Source organism: Oncorhynchus clarkii, chromosome 32 (assembly GCF_045791955.1).
Source record: "Oncorhynchus clarkii lewisi isolate Uvic-CL-2024 chromosome 32, UVic_Ocla_1.0, whole genome shotgun sequence".
In the NCBI taxonomy this organism is placed as follows: domain Eukaryota; kingdom Metazoa; phylum Chordata; class Actinopteri; order Salmoniformes; family Salmonidae; genus Oncorhynchus; species Oncorhynchus clarkii.
Window position 1 is genome coordinate 21,339,454 of NC_092178.1, and position 8,192 is coordinate 21,347,645.

The following is an 8,192-nucleotide window of genomic DNA, read 5'->3' on the forward strand; positions in this document are numbered from 1 at the left end:
TATGTACACTACCATTCAAAAGTTTGGGGTCACTTAGAAATGTCCTTGTTTTTGAAAGAAAAGCCATTTTTTGTCAATTAAAATAACAACAAATTGATCAGAAATACAGTGTAGACATTGTTAATGTTGTAAATTACTATTGTAGCTGGAAACGGCAGATGTTTTATTGAGTATCTACATCAGCAACCATCACTCCTGTGTTCCAATGGCACATTGTGTTAGCTAATCCAAGTTTATCATTTTAAAAAGGCTAATTGATCATTAGAAAACCCTTTTGCAATTATGTTAGCACAGCTGAAAACGGTTGTCTTGATGAAAGAAGCAATAAAACTGGCCTTCTTTAGACTAGTTGAGTTTCTGGAGCATCAACATTTGTGGGTTTGATTACAGGCTCAAAATGGTCAGAAACAAATAACTTTCTTCTGAAACTCGTCAGTCTATTCTTGTTCTGAGAAATGAAGGCTATTCCATGCGAGAAATTGCCAAGAAACTGAAGATCTCATACAACACTGTGTACTACTCCCTTCACAGAACAGCGCAAACTGGCTCTAACCAGAATAGAGAGGAGTGGGAAGCCCTGGTGCACAACTGAGCAAGAGGACAAGTACATTAGAGTGTCTAGTTTGAGAAACAGATGCCTCACAAGTCCTCAACTGGCAGCTTCATGAAATAGTACCCACAAAACACCAGTCTCAACGTCAACGGTGAAGAGGCGACCCCGGGATGCTGGCCTTCTAGGCAGAGTTGCAAAGAAAAAGCCATATCTCAAACTGGCCAATAATATTTAAAAAAGATTAAGATGGGCAAAAGAACAGACACTGGACAGAGGAACTCTGCCTAGAAGGCCAGCATCCCGGAGTCACCTCTTCACTGTTGACGTTGAGACTGGTGATGCACTAGTCTTTTCTCCTTTGTGTGGCCATAATGCCCCGTAAAAAAAAAATGCCTTTTGCGGCCAGTGGCCCTTGGGCTGAATATAATAATTATAATTCCCTTCCCTTTCTCACAGGCTACAAGTGAAGACAGACACATCGGGGAAGCCACTGCGTGCGTCCTTATCCAATTCCGACGTGCATATTGAAAGAACTGTCCACATTTACTTTTCGTCAGTCAACAAGATGAGTAGGTCTAACGAACAGCAAAAGCACTAGCCTATGTCAATCTACTTTCCCCCATAGTACAAAAGTTGACCTATTCTATTCTGTGCAATAAATAAATATTACAAACATACGTCTGGGACAGTTTTGGGATGCGATAGATCCCAAATGAATACAACCACTGAGCCTGACGCAACAGATGAGAACATTCATCTTAAAATGTTGATAAACTACTAGGCCATTTCTTCACATTATAAGTGCAGCAATAAGCACATGGTAGTAGGCTATAAGTGTGAATGTTCCATTAGCAGAAAACACCATTCTCAAAAGGGAACCCAAATGTGATTATGCATGTAATGCTTTTATTATAAAATGTCAATTGTTATGGTGAAACTACATATGTATGCCAGTTAGGCTCTACACCCGTTGTAAAGCGGATTAATGTGCTTCATTTTAAGAAGTTATTTGGCCACTTTAGTTGTGATACAAACCTTATCAAAACATATAGGCCTACATGAGGTGTGCTACTGTGAGTTGAAAAAGGTCACAAAAAAAAAGCATGCACTGTTTCTTGCCTTAAACTGGGCATCATTCACAAGTGATCATTGTCACCCATCAAAATATTATTGATTTAATATTGCATTTACATATACTAAATAATATTTGTGAAATGCGTTTTGATTTAGAATGGACCAATACATGTCATCTGTGCACTTAAATAGCGAATGGAGGACGGTTTTCATGCCAGCCAGGTAGGCTATACTCCTGTTGTAAAGATTGATTTGATTGCTTGACAAGCAATCAAATCAATGTGCTTAATATAAATATAGTAGGCCTAGCCTATAGAAAGCTGATGGGATCCTCCTCTTTTTAATAGAAGCCAGTATTCAGTTTTTTCACACAATTGCATAGCCTATAGAAATGTTGCGCCACATGAGCTCATGGGCTCTCATGAAGTGTTACATTTTCGATTACATTTGCATTGATGTCAGGGTGATTAGAGGGACAATAGAGTGCTGAGTACCAGGCAGTTAGTAAGTTTGGTAGGCTACTAATGACCAGCAGCAGCATCAGAACTTGGAGAAGCCTAATTACCGTGACTAAACAGTCATGTGGAATTTGACTACCGTCATGACTCGTGACCGCTGGTGTGGTGGTAATACGGTCACCGTAACAGCCCTAGTGTGGACCATGATCGATCTTTAGTGATGTGGACACCGAGTAACTTGAAGCTCTCGACCCGATACACTACAGCCCTGTCGATGCGAATGGGGGTATGCTTGGCCCTCTTTTTCCTGTAGTCCACGATCAGCACCTTTGTCTTGCTGACATTGAGGCAGAGTTTGTAGTCCTCTGACCTCTCTGACCTCCTCCCTATCGGCTGTCTAATTGTTGTTGGTGAACATAAATGTTCCTCTTGTCCAGGTGGGAAAGGGCAGTGTAGAGTGCAATAGAGATGGCATCATCTGTGGATTTGTTTGGGCGGTATGTGAATTGGAGTGGGTCCAGAGTGTCTGAGATGATGGTGTTGAAGTGAGCCATGACCAGCCTTTCAAAGCACCTCATGGCTAGAGACGTGAGTGCTACTGAGCTACTTTTGCGTTCTTGGACACAGGGACTACGGTGGTCTGCTTGAAACATGTAGGTTTTACAGACTGGGTTGGGGAGAGGCTGAAAATGTCCTGGTAATCTGCCTTTTGAATGTTAACCTGTTTAAAAAGGTCTTACTCACATCGGCTACGAAGAGAGTGTTCACACAGTCGTCTGGAACAGCTGGTGGTTTCATGCATGGTTGAGTGTTGCTTGCCTCAAAGCAAGCATATAAGGCATTTAGCTCGTCTAGTAGGCTCGCGTCACTGGGAAGCCCGCCCTTTGTAAATCCGTGATAGTTTGCAAGCCCTGCCACATCCGCCGAGCGTCAGAGCCGGCGTAGTAGAATTCAATCTTAGTCCTGTATTGAAGCTTTTCCTGTTTATGGTTCGTCGGAGGTCGTTGCAGGATTTCTAATAAGCATCCGGATTAATGTCACGCTCCTTGAAAGCTAGTCTTTAGCTCAGTGTGGCTGTTTCCTGTAATCCATGGCTTCTGGTTGGGATATGTACGTACGGTCACTGTGGGGATGATGTCGTTGGTGCACTTATTAATGAAGCCGGTGACTGACATGGTAAACTCCTCAATCCTGGAACATGACCACAACACAGCAGTAAAATAACGGTCAGAGACTCTCATATGCAGATAACATCTATGCTGGCTGGGTAGCATACAGGTTTTTAGCAAATGTTCGAAAAAGGCCCCATTCAGAAAAGATAGTGTCAAATCCAGTGCTCTTCAGATCCGCTTCCATGCATTCGTGACAGTAACATGACCACCCCCAGCAGTGAAGGAGAGAGAGAGAGAGAGAGGATAGAGGGAGTATGGGGGGATATTTGGGTGAGGAGTTACTCAGGCCAGAAAGTCAAATGATAGATTGAAGGGATCCATAGCTACAGCCAATCTATGTCTGGCATCTACAGAATCCTACATGAGCAAGTGACAAAGGGTCAAATAATCCTGTGTTACGGAGTGTGTGTCCTTGTTAATGAACTTGACAAATCTGTTGGTTTTTCTTTCTGTGAATGATGACATGGCGTCGTGTTCACGGTCAAAATCTGAACGAGGCCTGTATGTATCATTTCAAGGAAAATAAGGCAAGACCAAATCAATCTCTGCTGCGTATGAAAGCCTACGTCATCGGTCTCTCTTTATGTAGGACTGGACTCAAACAGACACATCACAGGCTGCGGATTAAGGAGGGCTCCAGGAGGTGAAGTGAACATTAGTTCCTTGCAGTCACAAAGCAATTTACAGACACACACACACTATAAACACGTACAAACATGCACAGAAGAGAAATGTGTGCGTGTGTGTCAGTCAGTATATGCCAGTTGCCAGGACAGATGGAGAGGGAGGTATGGAGAGCAGAGTTCTCTTCATACCATCTCTCACTCAAACACGTTGGTATGATGATCCAGAGCATGTTAAAGTGCTAATCTCATAATGGTTATGGTCCGGATTAAACTCATGAAAACTGATCTGAAGTCAGCTGTTACAGTGGCCTCATGGGGGCCCAGGGAGAGAATGGGTCAGGCTGGTTTGGGTAATGGTACGTTTGAGATAGCATAGAGGGCGTGCCTAAATACATTGCATCACTGGCCTTTTTCAACTGAGGCCTGTGTTGGAATTCCCGGTATTCCCATAAACTGGTTCCCATTCTCCAGAGTAGAGCAGGGAGGATATGGGAATAGAGAGGTGAACTGTTTGGATAACAGACAATTATTCAAACAATAATCGTGGCATTTGTTTCAACAGTAACCTGGGGAAAATATTCTGCAATATCATTAACAGCAGATTACTGCACTCAGTGAAATCAAATTGGATTAATACCTAATTATAAAACATCAGACCATTTTAATACCCTACACACCCTAATTGAAAAATACGTTTTTTTTTCATATTTAAAAAATAAACATTTTCTCCTGCTTTGTAGATTTCCAAAAAGCTTTTTGATTCAATTTGGCATGAAGGCATTTTATTCAAACTAATTACAAAATGGCGTGGGAGTAAAAACATATGACGTCATCAAATCAATGTACAGGAATAACAAGTGAGCAGTTAAAATTGGAGATAAACATACAGATTTATTTTCCCACAGGTGTGGAGTAAAACAGGGGAACAACTTGAGCTCAAGTCTATTTAATATCTATATAAATGAATTGGCTAAAACACTTGAGCAATCAACAGTCCCTGGTCTCACTCTTAACACAGAAATAAACTGCTTCCTGTATGCAGATGATCTAGTGCTTCTGTCCCCAACAAAAGACGAGCTAGAGCAACAGTTCTGTTACACCTGGGCACTGACAGCCAATCTAAAAAAAATACTAATATTATATTACAAAAAAGGTCCAGATGACAGGGAAAGTATTCAGACCCCTTGACTTTTTCCACAATTTGTTACGTTACAGCCTTCTTCTAAAATGTATTAAATAATCCCACCCCCCTAAATCTACACACAATACCCCTTAATGACAAAGAAAAAAACAGGTTCAATATTTATGCAAATTCATGAAAAATACAAAACTGAAATATGACATTTACGTAAGTATTCAGACACTTCACTTAGAACTTTGTTGAAGCACCTTTGGCAGCGATTACAGCTTCCAGTCTTCTTGGGTATGACACTACAAGCTTGGCACACCTGTATTTGGGGAGTTTCTCCCATTCTTCCTTGCAGATCCTCTCAAGTTCTGTCAGATTGGATGGGGAGCGTCACCGCACAGCTATTTTCAGGTCTCTCCAGAGATGTTCGATCGGCCTCAAATCTGGGCTCTGGCTGGGCCACTCAAGGACATTCAGAGACTTGTCCTGAAGCAACTCTTGTGTTGTCTTGGCTGTGTGCATAGGGTTGTTGTCCTGTTGGAAGGTGAATCTTTGCCCCAGTCTGAGGTCTTGAGCAGGTTTTCATCAAGGATCTCTCTGTACTTTGCTCCGTTCATCTTTCCCTCGATCCTGACTAGTCTCCCAGTCCCTGCTGCTGAAAAACATCCCCACAGCATGATGCTGCCACCACCATGCTTCACTGTAGGGATGGTGCCAGGTTTCCTCCAGACATGACGCTTGGAATTCAGGCCAAAGAGTTCAATCTTGGTTTCATCAGACCAGATAATCTTGTTTCTCATGGTATGAGAGTCCTTTAGGCGCCCTTTGGCAAACTCCAAGTGGGCCGTCATGTGCCTTATGTCTGGCCACTAACAAAAAGGCCTGATTGGTGTAGTGCTGCAGAGATGGTCGTCCTTCTGGAAGTTTCTCCCATCTCTACAGAGGAGCTCTGGAGCTATGTCAGAGTGACCATTGGGTTCTTCGTCATCTCCCTGACCAAGGCCCTTCTCCCCTGATTGCTCAGTTTGGCTGGGCGGCCAGTACTAGGAAGAGTCTTGGTGGTTCCAAACTTCTTCCATTGAAGAATGATGGAGGTCACGTTGTTCTTGGGGACCTTGAATGCTGCAGAAATGTTTTGGTACCCTTCCCCAAATCTGTGCCTCGACACAATCCTGTCTCAGAGCTCTACGGACAATTCCTTCGACCTCATTGCTCTAACATGCATTGCCACCTGTGGGACCGTATATAGACAGGTGTGTGCTTTTCCAAATCCTGTCCAATCAATTGAATTTACCACAGATAGACTCCAATCAAGTTGTAGAAACATCTAAAGGGTGATCAATGGAAACAGGATGCACCGGAACTCAATTTCGAGTTTCATAGCAAAGAGTCTGAATACTTCATGTAAATAAAAAGATATGTTCTTGATTTTTATACTTGTGCAAAAATAATCATTTCCACCACCCATGTTGGCGAGAAAAATAAATAAAACCCCCTCAAAGTACATCCCGTGGCTAGAAGACACTATAAAATAATGAAGTACTGTCAGACAGTACACGAGGCAGACTATCTGACAAAACTATACAGACTTATGAGCAAGTTGTTCCCCCAAATTTAAAACAAATACAAAAATTATTCAACAAAAACAGAAAATCCAATAACTATTGGGAGAAAAACCCATTTGTGCCATATTCCCTACAAAAGTTGTAGCTTCCTGCCACAACCTCAGGGACAGCCAGTAGAACGACCAGCCAGAGCAAAAAACATTTCTACCGGTCTTTCTCACTATTTCATTATTGTCTTAATTTATTTCTTACTGTATTGATTTGATATGTGTCTATATGTTTGATTTGGCAATGTGTGCCAACACTTTCCAAGCCAATCAAGTATATGAATTGAGAGAGTCTGGAATGTGAATCTCTGTGTGTGAGATAGATGCAGGTGTCACTACGTCCTGACGGAGAAGATTGTCACTAGAGAGAGTCTCTCTCTCCCCCTCTCCCTCTCCCCATTTTGGTTTTCAGTTTTTCAGGGCTTAAGCACTCTCAATCTCTTCCTCCCTCCACCGTTCTCTCTACTAGTTCATCAACCAGATTGTTGTTAGTAATTATTTACTAGACACAATGCACTCTCTCACACTCCCGCTCTCTTTTTCTGTCTTTCTCTCTCTTGGTCTTGTTGCCAGCTACTCTACCCCCCATTAGCCTAGTTTGGTAACTTTGATTGACATCCGATTCTCCCAACTCCCAGCCCCACGGAGGAGATTTGATTGGTCGGTGAAACAGAGGGGGTGATCCTATTGGCTCGGGAGACTGAGGGGGCAATCTTATTGGCTGATGGCCAGGCTGATCAGCCACAGCTGCAGCGCTTTAACAATGCCCTTACTGTGGGTACAACTGACACACACACACACACACACACACACACACACACAAAAAATACAAAATAATAATAATTGCCCATCTGTGCTAGTGACAAGCATTAATAATAGATTTCAAAACGTTCCATCGGTCTGTCCTAGGCTCTCTCTTCCCTGCTTACCTCTCACTCCCTCTCTTTCACCACTATTCCTTCTCTCTCCCTATGAACATCCCGTTTTCCCCAGAATGTCAGTTGCCAGTTGAATCTCGCCATCTCTCCCCGTCACATTCTCTCCATTCGACCAGACTTCTAATAACAGGGTAGAGTAAGAGACTGAGACACAGGATGAGGAGAGAGAGAGAGAAACAGCCCACCCGAGCCCCTCACACTAAACATATGCCTGTCAGGGACCAAAGTCACAACCAGCGTTACGTAACACTCTCTCCATCCATCCCCCTCTCCTCCCTCCCTCCCCCTATCCCAGTGTGACCAGCGAGAGAGAGAGCAAACCACCAGATGGACTGGTTTCAACCTTTAGATCTTAGAAGACATCATTTATTTTAACCCCTTTATAGGGCAGACCAGTGACATCACTGCTGAATGACTCAACCTATAACCCTGCCTAAAAACAAGGAAGTAAAACAAATCAGTTTTAGACCAGACTGGAGAGATGAAGGGGAGGGGGACACTTCAGCAGATCCCAGTCAAAACACACACACTAAACACATGCCGCTACAACAGACAGACATCAATGGAAGATCCCAGTCAAAACACACACGCTAAACACATGCTGCTACAACAGACAGACATCAATGGAAG

The 8,192-nt window shown here is 42.9% G+C and overlaps 1 protein-coding gene across 1 annotated transcript in view; it reads right to left on the minus strand.

Annotated features, from left to right (window-relative positions):
- The window catches only part of LOC139391619 (triple functional domain protein-like), a 127,117-nt gene that overhangs the window by 100,715 nt on the left and 18,210 nt on the right, over positions 1 to 8,192 (minus strand). The gene's annotated exons all lie outside the window — the stretch shown is intronic.